The sequence below is a fragment of the Alexandromys fortis genome, unplaced genomic scaffold (genome assembly GCF_014885135.2).
Source record: "Alexandromys fortis isolate MF-2015 unplaced genomic scaffold, M_Fortis_MF-2015_v1.1 scaffold_117, whole genome shotgun sequence".
Taxonomy (NCBI): Eukaryota; Metazoa; Chordata; class Mammalia; order Rodentia; family Cricetidae; genus Alexandromys; species Alexandromys fortis.
The window spans coordinates 3,726,061-3,744,081 of record NW_026068015.1 but is presented as its reverse complement, the minus strand read 5'-3'; the positions used below and the strand labels follow the sequence as shown (position 1 = coordinate 3,744,081).

At 38.5% G+C, this 18,021-nt stretch overlaps 1 protein-coding gene across 1 annotated transcript in view; it reads right to left on the bottom strand.

The window, feature by feature from the left end:
- The window catches only part of LOC126513774 (glutamate receptor ionotropic, delta-2), a 578,836-nt gene that overhangs the window by 363,267 nt on the left and 197,548 nt on the right, over positions 1-18,021 (bottom strand). The gene's annotated exons all lie outside the window — the stretch shown is intronic.

Here is an 18,021-nt window from a genome sequence, read left to right as displayed (position 1 = left end):
TTTTTTGGTCAGTGCTGCTACTTTTCTTGGAATATTTTGACAACAGTCTTTCCTTGAAAACCATATGCTAATTATTCTTTATTGTTCAAAATGGTGGTTTAATGCCTGCTTGTTCTCATATAGTTATTGCCTCTTGTAGCATCCAAAAACTGATGGCTACCCATTTTAAAATTACTGCCTGCAAATGTCAGAGGAATAAAATTTGATGAGTCTCAATTAGAATTAAGGAGAAAAGAAAGGAACAACGAGGCTCGCATTAATGAATGACATGTCAAGAAACAGAACTGCCGATCGGACAGGATATGTGCACAGGGGGATGATGTCAAGGCTCTTAGCCTAGGGCTGGCTCCATGAGCCTTCACACTGAGAGCTGCTCTGTGAGAGCACGAGGTAAAAATGTAACCCACCTTCAGTCATATTTGGAAACAGTTTGATTAATTGAGTTATTACAGGGCACCTGGTTACTTGTGCCATTTCCTCCAATGATTTATTTCTTTGTGCTGAGTTTTGTCTGAAGCTTCCAAAGTCATCAACATACTGGCAAGTCTCCCTCACAAACAAACAGCTGAGGGGCTTCTTGCCGAAGCTCAAGTGTCTCTTTGAGCTCCCAAAAGGTGTTTAATTAAGAAAACTAAAATGTGCTCAATATATTGTGAGAGACAGAGATGTCACAATATGATCAACAAAGCCAGGGTTTTCTTTATTAAAATCATTTGGAAAAGCCTGATAATTGTTGGTTTCAACTGTAAAAGCACATTCAATTCATGCCATGATATGTCATTCTTAGTTACATAAAAGTCTAATTAGAACTTAGATCCAATTAACAAATCCAAATGTGTTGAAAAGTCTAATTATCGGAGATAGCATAGCCCTCTTGCCAAATTTACGAGCTATGGAAATTCTTTTGAGCTTTTGTTCTTTCCTGAGGTTACTGAGAGTCTATCCTCAATCGCATTGTTTGACAATCACTTTTCTAATTACAAGAACATTTTATTTTCCTAGACAAAACATTGGTGGGAAATGGCTATAACGATACTACTGAAGACCGGGATCTGTACACACTGATCACCCGAGTCCCAGCTTAACAAGTAGCACAAAAGACATACTTATTAATGGAGAAACGACCCTGCTGCATCAGCAAAGACAGGAAGTTCTTTTTGCCTCCAGAGGTGTGTTTCAAGTTTGATCAGACTGTTGTCAGTTTGCCCAAGGACCTGATGCCTATGTCATCAATTGACATTGGCCTTCTCTTCTCTGAGCATTTGCTGCTGTGTTAATAATAAGGCTGGTAGAATAATAACACAACGTGATCTTTACAGGCTGTGAACCATCGAGTTCCAAATTTCTGAGTTTTAACTTCCTTTGAATACAATTAAATACAGACAATATTCTATAAATTACCTTTTTTGTTTCTGTTTGTTTGTTTTTCTGTGTACACTGGCTGGCCTAGAACTCACTGGGTAGACCATGCTGGCCTCCAGCTGAGAGATCTGCTGCCTCAATATCCCAAGAGCTGGGATTAAAGGCATGTGCATCCACTACCTGGTAATATTCTGTAAATTTTGATGCATTCTCTTGTACCTAAATTGGGGGGGAAAAGCAAGAGAAAAGCAAATTGGGGAGAAACAGGTAAATATCTGTCATCCTTACTTCAGTAGCAGCTTGGAGAGTATTAGCATTATTTGTGTTATGTGATGTCTCTTCTCATTTTGCTTTTTATCTTTCTTGTGGTGTTAAGACTGTCCCAAACACATACACATTTCCATACAGTTTGTAAGACAACTGGCCTTTTGTGCATGACGGCTTTGAGTGTTCTCTGTTGGGTTTTATTGCGTGACATCTTGCATGCATTTTAACAGTAACACTTGCCAATGTTGTCCTGTCTCTTAATAACCATAGGCTGTATGTTAGAATCAGTAAATTCCTTCTATGTCAGTGCTTCTCTTACATGTATGAATATTTCCCAAATAACCGCTGTAAACACCAAAATCTAGCATGTTCTAAGAGTAGATATTAGAGGACAGAAGTTTAGGATATAATTCTTTTTGGAAAATATATAAAATATAATACTGATCACATATCAAAAAGGGAAACAGCAAACCACCAAGAAGTGAAAATAGTTATTTTCTATATAGACAAATTTTAAAAGCATTCTTAAATAATTTCTGAATGTCACTCACAGAGATGAGTTCTTCATGTAGGATGTTTAAGTGTCACAGCTACTTCATGAGATAGCCTTTTTACCATTTTTCTTTCATAGACATCATACCTAAGGTCTCACATAAGGTAAATATATCGATTAAGATACAAAACTAGGGTTGCAACTAATTCCGCTTAAGTCCATTGTCAGGATTTTAAAATGAATTTTATCTCATGCCTCCTGAAACATTTTTACAGGCATGAACCATTTGAGGTAGTAGGAAATATATTTCTATTTCTGTGTTAAGGAAGGTGCATAACTGAAGTAGTTTGCTCAACATAGAACTTTCAAGGCAAAATTACAATCATAATTTCATAACATTTACACACTATACAATGTGTCAATTTAGAGTTTTACTGTTGTTAATTCAACTAATCCTCAAGCCCCTTGAAGGAAAGGACATCCTTATGCCCATTTTGTATATGAGGGCCTGGGGACATATAGTTGCTCTCTCCCATCATGCTGTTATCATTCCTGTATAGCAGTCAAGATGGGAGTAAGTCTAGGAAGAAGTAGAAAATGAAGTAAACACAAGGTGCTCAAAAAAACTCCAGTGTTCTGTTTTGAGAAATCAACTTAGATAAAAATAAATGCCAAACTCACTTAAGTTCCTTTAAGTCATAATGATATGTCCTAAACAGTGTCAGTGGACAGGGAAATAATGACAGCAGCACATGGGGACAATGCTGCGCTTTCCTGTCTTACAGATGAATTCCTCAAGAATTAAGATCTATTGTTTAATGCTCATACACTCTCATCTCCCTGAGCTTCATGTCAAGTTAGTCTGCTTGATTATAACAATTACTTCCAATAATAAGTAACAAAAAAAATGATGCTCACATAAATGCAAACACAAACACTGCCTAAGAGAAGTAGCAGCCCTTGAAGCAGAGCAGGCATGAGAGGCAGAATGTCTGAGCATCTCTGGAGGGACTGGACTGCATGCAGGGTCAAGCACAGGGCTTCTCTGGCTACTTTTCTGCTGTCCTCGTTTGAAATCTCCTTAACTTGAAATCTCTGGCAGTATGGAAGGTTTCTCTCTGGCTGGGGTTTTGCTTTTGTTTCTGGTATTTTACTTTATTTTCTTTTAAAAGAAACTGTAAAAAAAATAGTGAAAACACACGCAATCTCATACTCTTTTTTTAATAAAGGATTTAAAAAGATCTTTTATTTTTTTATGTGTGTGCATGCTTGTGTGTGTATGTGTATCTGTCTGTGCACAAATGAGTGCTGCTGCCCTTGGAGCCTAGAAGAGAAAGCTGGAGCTGTAGTTACATGTGGTTGCAAGCTGTTGATGTAGGTTCTGTGAACCAAACTTCTGTCCTCTGCTAGAGCCTCCAGACTCTTAGCTGCTGAGTGTCTATCCAGCTTCACTGCCTCATTCATACTGTCTTCAGCCAAATGAATAAAATATGCTCTCCAAGTAAGAACAGAAAGTGACTTTTGCAGAAAATAAAATTTTCAGAAAGTCTCCCTGTTAGTTGGGCAAAGAACTTACTATCTCAGTATTGGTGAGATGCTTTGGTGGGGAGCAAATGAGTTGGTGCACAAGCATGAGAATTTGAGTTTGAATTCCCTAGCACCATGTTTAAACTGGGCACGGGAAATGTACACACTTCCATAAGCCCAGTATTAGAGCTCAAGGACATGTTTGTTAACCAGTATATCCACAACATGGAGTCCCAGATACAGCAAGAGACCTGTTTAGAAAAGAATAGCAGTAGACACTTGAATTCTACTTCTGGCCTTTACATGTGTATGCACACATGTGTAAATGCTCCTACACACATACATACACATGCCCATAAACTACACACACACCCACACACACCCCCACACACACTAGTCTCCATTATCCATCTCCTGGAAATCTTGATAACATTTGAAAGACCTAAAAAGTAAAGATCAGAAATTCAATATCTTTTCAACAGCAGTATATAGATTTCCTGTATTTTCTGGTTATTGCCTGAAGTCATTTCAGAACCTTTAGTACGCTTAGTGCTCTAATTATTCCCTTCATTGGAGCTTTGGCAATAAGAACCATGTAGTCTCAGCTAAATCAATGGAATAGCTTGTGTTCAACAAACTGGCTGATGCATTTGCATGAGCACGGTAGCGCTCCTGACATTATGCATGCTAACGATCAAGTTTATATATTTACTCTTTTCTCCTCAACGCCTTTACTTTCCATTGGCCACAGGCTGCAAAGGCTGACTTTTGACTCTGGAGCTTCACATCACTGTTTTTCAAACAGTGTTAGATGTCAAAAAGAGCTGAACTGTTCGACTTTAATTTTATGCTTAATAGTTTGTAGACTTTAATAAGGGGAGTCAAGAGAGCTCTAATTGAATATGAATAGAATGGCCAGCATTTATGAGCTGTGCTCACATGGAACAAAGGAACTCTGGCTATATTATCAAAGCACCTGAGAGGACAGGACACACCATGTATAGAGAACTTATACTGCCTGCTACTGAGCTTCATCTACTTGCTTCCTCAGCCTTGGGCTAAAGGTGGAAGTAGCAGATATGCAGTCAAGCCAACTTTAAAGGCAGCCATTTAGAAATGTGAAGAATTTATTTGGTAAATGTTGCATCTGTAATGGTCTAGAAATACAGTAAGAATACAGTTGGAATATTGATTCAGAAACATCCTTTCTAAATCTACATGGCAATGTTTTCTGCTTAGACGTGCAAGAGAACGTGCTGGCCAAGTAACTGCCCCAATCTTTATTCTCTTTTTGTGATTCTTCCCCATAAAGTAGTTTCAACTTGTGAGACATGCTCCCTGGGTCATGGTTATGTGCTCCCGTCGGTCTGCTCACACAGCTGGGTCACTGCCATTATCCTTCTTTGTGCTTATTGGGAATGACCTCCATGCTTGAGATTCTGGCAGGAAAATGTCAAAAAATAAACAACAACAACAACAACAAAAAACCAAGCTAACAAAAAAACAACAACAACAAAACATAAAAAGCCGGGCAGTGGTCTCAGTATTCAGGAGGCAGAGGCAGGTGGTGTATCTCTGTGAGTTTGAGGTTAGCCTCTTCTACAGAGCTAGTTGTAGGACATAGTCAAGGCTACCCAAAGATATTATGTCTCCAAGGGGGTAAACAACAACAACAACAAAACACAATACAAAAAAACTCAGAAAAAAACAGAAAAAGGATCCAATGACTCAACCATTTGTGTGTGTGCATGTACACACACACGTACACATACATGTACAAACAAACATATAATAATAGAAAAGGCTCAAATATATTAGGCTGTAATAACAACCATTTTCAGTCTTCAACTGTCTTTAACTGGTTAAATACTATGCCACAATGATGTTTTCCTTCCTTTCATATTTCTTGCTGGTGTTAAACCACCATTACACTAAACTTAGAGCCCATATGTTGCAGCAGTTAACATTATATACTGAAGATCTAGAATGTTAAGTTTGAGCACTTACTAAACATTAAGAGGTGAATAAAATGGGGTCATAGCTTCCTCTGCTCTCACATGCAAATTAGAAATGTCTTTGTCACCGGGCTGTTGGACTAACTATTGATGTCATGTGTCAAGTCTTGAGACCTGTTCTTAGCACAAAGACTAAGTGCTCTGTGTTATTTCTTAATTAGGATTCATTTGTTCCTGCTCCATTCTGTTCTCAGAGCGGTTTCATAGTTTAGTCAGAAAACACATCGCTAAAGGTGGAGTTCAACGCTATAATACATTATAGAATAATTTGAAAATTCATGATGATTCAGCCAAACCCCAGAACAATTAAATTATAATCTCATGGTAGGGCCCTCCATCCTCAGCATTGTTTGAACCTTTCAAGATGATTTTTGTTCACGGGTAGATTTGTCCCAAAACATGCTGAAGCATCAGGGGAATGAAACTTATCAACTGACTGCTTTATACCATTATCTGAAGGTCTCTCTTCTACCGACTTATTTTGCAAAGGCTGTCAAGGAACACCTTTTTAAGTAAGCTATTTAGGCTTCTTAATTGAAATTGGATGTGAATGTCAAATCTCTGTGAAGCTAGAATGCTCCCTACCTTGCCCATGGGTGTACTTGGGTTGTCTCAGTGTTCTTGTAGGGCACCCGATGGGTCCCAACAGATGAAGGCATGAGTAGGGACTCGTGGTTTTCTTATTGCTTATTCATTTTCCTTTGTCTCCAATTAAAACTAAATTTAACAGAAACCAGAGAGTCCCAGTCTGAACCTGGGTTCTTCTCCAACTCTGTACCTCTGGCCATTCTCTTCATTTTTCAGATGGTTCATCTCACTCAAACCAAATGTGATTAGCTTTGCATTTCCATCTTAAAAGAATATTCTTTTTCTATAATATTTTAGCATTTAGTGATTACAGTCATATGAAGCTTGCTGGATGTTTTGTTGATGTTTGGCTTAGGAAGTTCTTCTTTTTATGTGTTGTTTTCATTGGTTAATCAATAAAGAAGCTGCTTGGCTTGATAGGGCAGAACTTAGGTAGGCAGAGAAGACAGAACTGAATTCTGGGAGGAAGAAAGCAGAGAGAGAGAGAGAGAGAGCCGCCATGGAGACACCAGGTCAGACAGGTTAAAATCTTTCCCAGTTCACCACGACCTTGTGATGAACACAGATTAATAGAAATGGGTTAAATCAAGATGTGAAAGTTAGCTAATAGGAGGCTAGAGCTAATGGCCAAGCAGTATTTTAATTGATACAGTTTCTGTGTGATTATTTCAGGCGGCCAGAACAAAGGACCTGCTCTTTCCCTGTAACAGTTTTTGTTTCGTCTTGTATTGAAATCACCTGGAAGCTCAGCTCCCCCTAGATCAGTCCAGTCCTTGACATACCTCATTTAATAATGTTCATATTTACTGAAGACTTCTTATGAGGAAGAAATGATACCAATCTCTGGATATTATTTAATTTATGTTTTCACTCTAGTTGTATCAGGAAAGTACTAAATTATCCCGATCTTAACAGATGTGGAAATAGAGGATTAGAAAAATTAATTGACCTGTTTCAGGTCGTATAGCTAGTTAGTAACAGAGCCAGAATTTGAACAGGGGTGGATTTGCTTCAGAAGCTGCTAGGGTATTCTGACCTTAGTCATTACGATGCTTTTTCAGATGGAAGTAAAACAAGGTCCAAACCTAACATGCTTTCGAACTTTCATTTTCCAACATCAGACTTTGAGGAACTGTAATTGTCTATGCTACAAACCCCTTCTGTGTTTCCATGATTCATGCTTGTCTTTCAGTGTATGGAGCCAAAGACTTGTTGCTAATGTGCGCAGAAAATGCATTATATTTTGTGAATGAGATCCTTAACCATGTCAGTATGGAAAAAGATTGGCTTATAATGACTGGTCAGGAAGACATAGGCATTGAACTGGATTTTCAAGTTCAGTTTTTTTCTTTCAAAAAAAATAACGTTTTCGAATCTTAGTTTTTTCTAATGAGATGAAATGGGTTATTTTAATAAAAATAATATTGTATTTGTCTTTCATAGTTTACAGCTTATCAGTGAAAAGATTAATTTTATGAATTTTATGATTTGTCTATTTCAGTGGTTTTCAACCTTCCCTAATGCTTCAGCTCTTTAATATAGTTCCTCATGATCTGATGAACCCCCAACCATAAAATTATTTTTTATTTCCACTTCATAACTGTAATTTTACTATTGTGATGAATTGTAAGGTAAATATTTTTGTAGATACAGGTTTGTCAAAGGGATCTCTATCTACTGATCCTGTGACCTAGTATATGTTTGCCTGTACATGAACATGCCACAGTGCATATGTGGAGGTAAGACAAAAATTTGTGGGAGATGTTCTTTCTGCTTGCCATTTAGAGCCTAGGATCAAACTCAGGCTGTCAGGCCTGGCAGTAGTGTCTTTACCTACTAAGTTATTCATTGATTTCAAGTGGCTTCTCATATTATCAGCAAACCAATTATTACACAGAATCATGATGAGTATAAATGCAAAGAACGACCATTGCATCAGTTAAAGGGAGACACAGAAACCTTTGCAAAACCCTTGACTTAATTTTGTTTGTAGATATATATCAGATACCTAGAGTGCTGCTTAGCAGATAGTTTATAAATAGTAGATAGCTGTCAAATGAATAAATTGGCTTTTGGCAAATGACTTAATTAGCTTTAATTTTTCTCAAAGAAAACAATAACTTCCAGCATTGTAGAGGCATTTTGTAGCTTGAGGGCTTTACCATAAGGTGAGGGATGAATCACATATCTTATGAAAACTGTCTAGCAGTTGTTTAATATGAATAGATTACTAACCAAGTCCATTCTTATACAGAACAAGAGGCTTATTGTTCAGGTTCCCCTGTCCCACTCATTGGAAAGTGTGTAATCAACATACAATCAGCTTACTTTGTGCACAATAATGTACATCTTAGTCACCAAGAGGTTTTCCTTTCAGGATCCCTCTTTATTACATGTCTGTGCTCAGACTTAATACACAAGCAAAGACTTTGGGTTTCACTGGTAACTGAATCATCAAATAACTGACCAGGGCTGTGAGCATCCTTAGCACCTCTGAAGACAATTCTTATTTTACTGTGGAGTATTCCAAACATTTCAACAATTGAGACTTACATAAATCAAGATTCCCTTCTTAAGCATATTGTAAGATACTGGCTTATACATAAAGAATTACCATGTCTTTCTTTCCTTATTATTCCTTTTGATGACTATTTTAAATATTCTCAATATACATCTATTGTCAAAGAATAGAACAACTAAGTCAAATTTGAAAATCAAGAGAAAGGGCAAGATGGATTTGACCTACTGATCACAACCATATGTAAGAGATCTAGTGATGAATAGTGTAGTGGACACCTCGAGAACACCAGCATGAAGGCACATGCTCATATGGTCCAGCTCAGCCTTGGCACAGTCACAGAAGTCTCTGTCCCTCTCGTCTAGAATCCCATCCAGCAGCAGGATATGCCTCTACTATTCTCATTTCACCATTTGAAACCACACATTGAAAACTAGTATAGTTGAAAGCATCATATATACAGTATAAATTAGATAGTCATAACCACTCTGAAATTCCTGTGATTTAATATATAGATATAAAATATAAAATGTTGATTTAAAATAAACTGAAGAACTTAATTTTATATCTCAATTTGATTCTTGGTACAAAGCCATTCTACCATCATAAAATCTAAAGAAAAAAAAAATAAGCAGCAACCCTTGAGGAAAGAGGGAGAAAATGTCTTTTAGTAATACTCTATTATTGTACTCAACTTGAAGCTTCACTCCCTACTGACTAGCATTCAGAATGCTTGGCATTACTCAGTATGCTACTAGATGAGAACAATTGTCGCCAAAATCACCAACCTACAAATCCAATGACCAATTAACAATGACCGGCCTGAAAGACATCTTGTCTTTCTCTCTGGATTTAAGGCCCACTCCATGAGATGGAATCTACACCTGACACTGATAAAGTGTCAAAAACCTGAGACTAGATAAGCCATGGGCCCTCGGGGAAGGAACATAGCAATAAAATAACCGCTAAATACATATTGCTGTTCCATCAGTGCCATGCTCAACTCAATCAGAGGTACTTCGTATTGCCGTAGATGGTAACTAACACGGAGAAACACAACTGGGAAATAAGAAGAAAAGGAGAGATTTTGAAACATTCATTCCTAGTTGGGATGTCATTATTAACCTTTTCCTCACAAGACTCAGGGATAAATTTAGAAGAGGAGGAAGAAAGATTGTAAGAGCCAAAAGTGGTAGATGACTCCAAGAAAACATGTCTTCCAGACACATCAGGACTGATAGAAACTCGCAGAGACTGTGACTACACACACAAGGACTAACACAATCGAATCAGAGCAAATGCTAGCAGTAATTAGAAGTAGAGGTGAACACAAAGCCCCACCACAAAAAGAGGCTATTTGCACTGGAAGAGTGCTGTGAAAGGGAAAATCAATTTTCTCCAGTCAAGTGTTACTGAGAAAATCATGCACACTCAAGGTCAGACCACATGCCCAAGAGTAGATGGCCAACAAAAATGGATTGCATGGTTTTTGTGTGCTTTTTTTTTTTTCTGTTGTTGTTTTGGGGGTTGGTATTATTTTCTCTATATTGTTTTTTGTTTGTTTTTGTTTTTAATTTTTTTTTTTTTTTTTTTTTTTTTTTTTTTTTGAGAGAGAGATGTGAGGTAGAACGAGAGTACCAAATTGGGCGGGTAGGGGAGGTAGGGAGTGCCTGGGAAGAATTGCTAGCGGGGAAGAATATAATCATAATGTATCAAAAACATTTTAAATAAAAAATTTGAGCAACATAAAACAAAAATGCACAACCCATTAAATGAAAAGCAAAATCTGAGGACCAATGTCTTAATAATTATGATAAAACTATCTATGTTAAATGCTCATAGAATGTGTAGAGAAAGTTAAGAAATGATATTCAAACAAAACACAAATATCCATAGATAAGGGAAACCTGTAGAGAAAAAGAAATTCTTGCTTTAAGAAGTACAACTGGAATCAAAATTTTACCAGGGGGGTTTGAAAATGGGACTATGCACTCAGAAGAAAGGACCAGACTTGAAGACAGTGTGATGGCTATGAATAAGTCTATGAAACAGAAAGGAAAAATAAGTACATAAGGGCAATGAACAAAGCCTAAAGATGGGACAGCAGCATGTCAATCTACACAGATGTTATGAAGGTCAAAAAGCAAAGTGGGGGTAGGGAGGGTATTTGAAGGTATAATGGCTCAAATGAATAAGGGAAGCTAAAACAACCAGTTCTGTGAGTTCTAAGAGACCCCTTCCCGGGTGGGAAGTCTACTTTTCTACTTGATGGATTGAGACTCTCAGGTGTTACATAAAGCACACCTTCGGGACATTTGAGAAGTCTTCCAGAAAGGATTACCTGCTTAGGGCTTAGTGCTACTCAGAGCTTTAAGCCAGTGACTACTCAGCATTTTAACATTGTGATGTGTGGGGCCAAGGAAGAGGAGCCTAGAGAAAGAGGTGAGTTTTCTAGGTATGTCTCTAGTAGGGGATAGGCTGGCTCTAGGCCCCGTCTGGTTCTGCTCTCTGCTGCTGGCTCAGCAAGAGATGAAACTCTCTGCTCACCCTCACTCTTCTAGAGCCATGTCCTGCCTCACCAATGACTCTGACACCATGATATCAACCAATCAACCTCAGACTGAAGCCTCGGAAAGCAGGCGTGCAAAAGAACCCATCCTCCTTTTAAACCATTTCTCTCAGACATTTTTCATAGCTTGAAAAATATGATGGCATATAGACCAATAGTTTTTTTTTTATATTATGGACACACAATACAAAAGTTTATTATTTGGGGACATTAATTGAAAAACTTTTTTTACTTTCTGTTTCATAGAATCAAACATTTCTATAATTTCTATTATCCTGTCTTCAATTTTCTTGATTCTTCTGAGCACATGAGCCCATTTTTAAGCCTTTTGTCTCATGAGTAGACAAGATAGTTTCCTGAATGAAAGACAAGGGTAGAATTCTCAAACTAGAAAGAAGAAAAAAAGAAACTTATACTAAAGGGCCATTGGTAAAACTATCAGTAGGTTTTTCTGTTTTTAAAAATTGTGTCTGAAATTTGGGGTGCTAGAAGGCACCTGGCTGACACAGTACAGATGCTTAAAGAAAGAAGCAGGTGGAGCAGGAGGGGGAGGAAGAAGGAAAAGGAGGAGGAGGAAGACAAGGAGGAGGAGAAGGAGGAGGAGGAGGAAGAGGAGGAGGAGGAAGAGGAGGAGGAGGAAGAGGAGGAGGAGGAGAACCAGTCTGCTTTGATCTTAGGCTTAGAAGCCATCTTCTAGTAGAGACAAACTAGGTTTATTCCTGTTTATGATTAAACTTTCATTTCTCGGGAATTGGGCTATGCCCCACCTATTACTGTAACTACAAATGGTTCTATACTGCAGGTCCCAGAAATGGCAATCATGTCTTTGTTTCAGAAGGTCATTGTGACTAACTTCGCTACGCTTATGTTCTACTCCTGTAACTTTGCCTATTTCTCCCACCCAATACACCATTTGGAAACTCTTATCCCTAAACTATTAAAACCTTGTCTTCCTCACATCTAAGGCTGTTCTCTAAAATTCCAGTTTATGGTGAGACAGTGGCTGGCCAGTCCTGGGGGCACCTCTAAAATAAAGCTTGATTTAGTCATATAGTTGTGGATTTGGTCTGTTTTCTCACAGTTTTCAGGTTTAACACAAGTGCCCTGTGTCTGGCACCAATATTCCTCAAAATTCACAGAGAATGTGCATCATTTTTTCAGTGCTGATGGGATCTTGCTATCAGATGCTCACCTGTGAGGGATGCCCAAAGATGTGAGGTAGAATGAAAGACAGTTTGGTAAACATGAAGACAGTTACTAAAGCAGTATTGTTGGAAATGCTTTATAAAGCAATCAACATTATTTTCTACATAATTTAAGAGACTAATGCATTTTTGAATTTGTTATGTTTTGGACACTCAATGTATTAATGTATCATTTGGGAACATTAATTGGAAGAAGCAAGGTAGAAATATGAAGCAGAGAACAGTTATGAAGTTTAGTGCTATAAAGTCCACTGCCAGCTGCTTTTTATATGGAAGTCTTTTGATGGTTTTCAGAAATTAAAATTCAATTTTAAGAATTATTTCTTTAGGTAAATTATGAAACACATGCAACTATGAATTCAAAAGGAATAAATACTTAGGTAAATGTGAGTATTGTTCACTGTATTACTTTCCCTGCCTTCTGATTATCACCTCGTACCTAGAGCTGGGTAGAGCTGTGCTGGCGATTGTGTTCATTATTTCATTTAGGATGCTTGATGCTCTATAACTATCAATACATATCTTGTGACATTACTGAAATTTTGAAAATTTGAGGAAAAATGAAATCCAAACTATATTCATTACAATACATACATAGAAGAATTTTAGACTAGATTCTATTCTTGTTCACTTAACACACAATAGTTCAAAGATTATCCTTTGTTGTGGGTTGCAGTTTAATGTCTCCAAAAGGCACAAATGATAAAAGCTTGGTCCTGAGCTAGTGGCTTTACGTTCCAGGTAGCTGACCTTTAAGAGGGAAAGTTGTCTGATCTCTGAGAGATGTCGGGGAGTATCAGGACCTTTCCCCAACTCTGAGCTTCCTAATGGCTATGAGGAGAGGACAACTCACTGGAACAAACCCCCATCACAATATTCTGTCTTTTTAGAAGACCAGAAACACTAGGTCCCACTGGCCATGGCCCACACCTCTGGAAGGGTGAGCCAAACTGAACATTTGTTCCTGTTGATCATCTCATGTTTTTATCACAGCCATAGAAAGCTAATACATCACTTTTCCAGAATGTTTCTTACAGTACGAGTTTGCTGTGGGAGGTAAAATAGAAACTGAATTTTGAGACTCATTTTGATTCTGTCAAAGCTGTTTTCCAATCCACAGGGAAATGAGTCTTGAAACACTTCAAACATCACTGCAATCCTCAAAAGCCTTCTTTCAACATTTTATGCAGTCAAATTAACAGCTGGATTGGACATATTTTGAAATATACTTGGGACAGAAGGGTAAAAAAATGACAAGTATTATTGTGTGAAGTCTAAATTTATCAAGCTGAACATTATCATAGAAACATCTGGACAGGTTAGCACAGGTGACTAGAATATTGTGCTAATGAAGACAGCATCAAAGCTTAATCACCATATAGGCTGTTAGTTTGTCAAGCGGAAACATTGTCCATTGACCAGAGTTTGCTCTCCTAACCTCAGCCAGCCCTCCAGAGCATGCAATTAACCTTAGGAAGAAAACTCTAGAGGCAGCGGATTGACTCATCAGAACCCATCCTTCCCACGGACAAACAACAGAACAGATGTGCCAGCTAACACCGAGCGAGGATTCATACATTCAAATGCCAACGGAAAGCCTTTTTCACATTTTTTTTATGGAAAACTCAGCTATATATGGAGAAAGTGAATTGTTAAGCAAAATATTTATATTTGTCATCTTGCTTAAGTGATAATGAGCCATTTGTCACCTTGCTAATGTATCTGCCTACCTTTTTCTTGCTAAGACCTTTGCCAAACATTCTAAAGCCAATTCTAGGAATACAGCTTCAATTCTAATTATTCTAGTACATATCTCTAAAAATGGAAAGGTCTCCTAAAGCATAATTATATCATTCTTTAGATTTCTAGCTTTAAAGACAACAGATATTCAATCAATATACACATTTTTCTAGATTCATAATAGGTTCCATATTTCACAGAATAAAATGATCTTACTCATTTTATGTAATAAGACTTCTTTTTCGTTTGCTTTCTTTTGCTCCTTCAATTTCTACATAAACGTAAAACTGGCCACACTGTATAGTTTTCCAAGGCCTAGACTATGCTGACTGATTATCTAATTCATCATCACTGAAAGTTGCAAATGAAACTGAAAATGGTAAGTCCAAAAAACTGATATTTATCTTTTATAAATGGCCCAACCATGGCAAAACAAGGTGGTGACAGGTTTTGCCTTTTACCATTCTCCCCCTTGCCAAAGATTGGATTCATAAAGCTAGCCAGCTAGTTCTGTCCACTGATTTGGCCACTGAATCGTTCTTGAGACTGATCACTAAGATCCAACTATCAAAACATCAAAGTCCAACAATCAAAATTCATTATTTTTGGCTAACCTAATTAAAATACCCACTCAGAATTTACCAACACATTCAAGCTCATTCTAACACAGACCTCTCCTTTTCCCATCTTAAAATCAACACTTGCAAAGTTATTTGCTGTGTTGCTGCCTGATTTAGAATCTACTGCCTTGTCTCCTTGCCTTGCTTACTAAAGGATCTCTTTGCATTTGGTTTGTGTTTGAAAGTTGGTTTTTGAGTATAGTCTGTGATTCTTCCAGAGTCAAGTGGGGAGTACCTTGCAGTACATGGGTCCCTTTAATGTGCATAACATTTATTAATAAAATATTTTTATGCTTTAAGCAGAAGGCCCGTAACATCTGCCTTGTTCTCTCTCATAACAATGGAACTGCCCATCAGTTATCATTTATTCCTTTCACTAGGATAAATGGCATTCTCCAAATTCATGTGTTGAAGCCCTAATCCCTCTTTACCTCACAGTGTACAATATTTGATTTTGAAAAAGGGAATTTAAGGGCTTAGTTCTTGCTCAGTTAGGTAATGTGGGTTGTCAAAATACAATCAGATGGCATACTGATTGGAAGGGGAGATTGTGCCATGCTTAGTTACCATTATGGCCATGAAAGGTACATGAATATTGAGAGGAAGCTTGGCCAAGGAGAGAGTCCTTAGGAGAACAACCATTATTGCAACATTGGAGTTCGGCTGTCATCCTTCAAAGTGTAAGAAAATAGAAGGCTGCTGGTTCATTTACCCCACCTGTGCTTCTTTGTTAGTGACCTTCCTATAACTAGTCACATCAAAAAGCTATTTTGTTGTTTTAGATGAGGTCTCCTGTAGCCTAGGCAGCCTACAATATTCCTCTGACCTTTTGACCTGTCTCCAGGTCACATGGAGAAATGTTACTATTTTGACTCTATCCTTTCTTTGTTGTTTTCAAGTTGTACTATTTCAATAAATGGAAGCTTTTCATCATTATTTGTTTAACTTTAGAGTAATGTTTTTTCATACAAAAGACAAAAAGTGATCATATATATATGTGTGTGTGTGTGTGTGTGTGTGTGTGTGTGTGTGTGTGATGTACCTGCAACCCACAAGTGATAGATAGTATTATACTCAGTGTTTGAACATGAGAGAATACACAAGTGTTCTTCAGACTGCCTTTAAAACTGACCCAGGAAAAACTGATTCCAGAAACCTCTGGAGTGTTAGTGTGGAAATTCTGGTCAGGGCGGCACATGCCTGTAATACCAATTCTAAGGAGGCTGAGATGGCAGGGTTGCTGTAAGCTTGAGTATCCTGGGATAGCACAATGTTTCCAGCCAAACTCTATCAGGGAGGCTATGTTAATAGACAGGGGTGGAGGGTGAGGATGGGGATGGGAGTTCAGGTATGGAGTGTACTTGCAGCCTTAGGGAGAGGGAAAAGTTACTTCCCTCTTTCCTGCCCCCATAACTCCCACTTCCTTCATTTTTTCCTTCTGCTCCCCCACCCCCAAACTATTTGTTCTTCCTCTTGGTAGTTTAAAAGGCCATTCTCTGGTGATTCCTGGGGAAATCTGAAGTGTTGACTCACAACCCTGAATAAAGCTGGAGATGAGGAAGCCCAGGCACAGTGTGCTGGAGGATCCCATCCTGCCTATCATAAGGGAAGGGATAGGGTAACACAGGCTGAGTAGTTTTGTGTCTTTATGTCTCCATCTTTCCCCTTTCTAGAGACCTGGGTTAGAGGACTCCAACCCTACACTCCCTTTCCGACTGCTATTTCTTTCTTAAGTATTTTTAACAATTTACTTCTGACTTGGAACAAGGATCAAGAGTGGAATTTTGTGGTGTATGGAGTTATTTCTGGACTTCCGCAGCCTAGGGCTTCAAAAGAACACAGACTGAATGATTACTCCATGTACATTCTAAGATGGGTATATTCGCATGCTGGTATGAGCCTGGGGGCCAAAAGAAATACTGCTGAGGCTTTAAATGAAATGCAGAGAGTTGAATAAAAAAAATGCTAGTAAAAGATGGAAGGGTCCCACATGGTAACTTAGCTGGGAAATCACCTTTCTGGTTTTAGATTATGAGCAGAAGGCAGGAGATGGGTGGGTCCCAGGTGAGTGCTCTATTTCCCTGGTGATTCAGTCTTGCACTGGCTCTGTGTCACTAAGACCCAGCCACAGCAAGACCAGATAGCCTGCACAGACGCAGGCCTATGGGTTTGCATTTTAGGAGAGGAGTTCAGCTGAAGGAATTCACACCTTTTATAATGGGCAATAATCCACTTGTCCTTAGTTTAAGAAGGAGATTGTGCCTTTAATATGCTGAACAGTCCTTCAGTGCACTTTAATATTGGGGACAGACATAGTATCCATATTCTAAGGCATTCGATTTTGAAAGGATAATTTAAGACAAAGACAGTCATTACCACTCCCCAAAAGACATAGCCAGGGCCATTAAGTAATTGTGTAGGTGATAGAATTTAACTAGAAGAAAAATGACAAAAGAATCATGGGGGATAATTTGGAAGATAGAAAAGTTATTATATGAAGAGTGTTCAAGAGTAGAAATATTATGCAGGACACATTGTGTGGGCGGTATGTGTATGTGTGTGGCATGTTTCCCAGCAGTCCTTAGCTGCAGGGGAGAGCCTGCCAAGTTCACAGCATCAATGAAAGGTTGTGCATAGAGTGACCCAGTAAGGTCCCAAGGCAGGTATGGAATCTTGGGGATCCTGTAACCTTGAACCCTTCTATACGGTTGCTTTTCTAACTCAAAATGCTTAAGTCTACACCCAACATGGACACTAACAGTAGGTCCCTCTCCTCACCTCTGGCCATACCTCCACGAGTGTAGATTTGTCTCTGCGGTGGTTCCCCGCATGAAAACACCCAGTATTGATTGACCACTTGCCTATGGGGTTGAAAGCTCCTTCGCCCCCAAGTCCATGTGTCGACTTAGAGGTTTGGTTTGTGCTCACCCATTCTCACAGCCCTTGAACCTTGTAAAGACGACCCAAGGCCAGCCTGAGCTGCGGTCTATACTGGGATGCTGAAGTTCAGTCTCTTGGACTTTCTTCTTTTCTCACTCATGGAGATTTCGCCTCCCTCCTCATATATCAACTATATAGCTGCCTGTCTTCAGCTTACATTCTGCCAGTAGTCAGTGC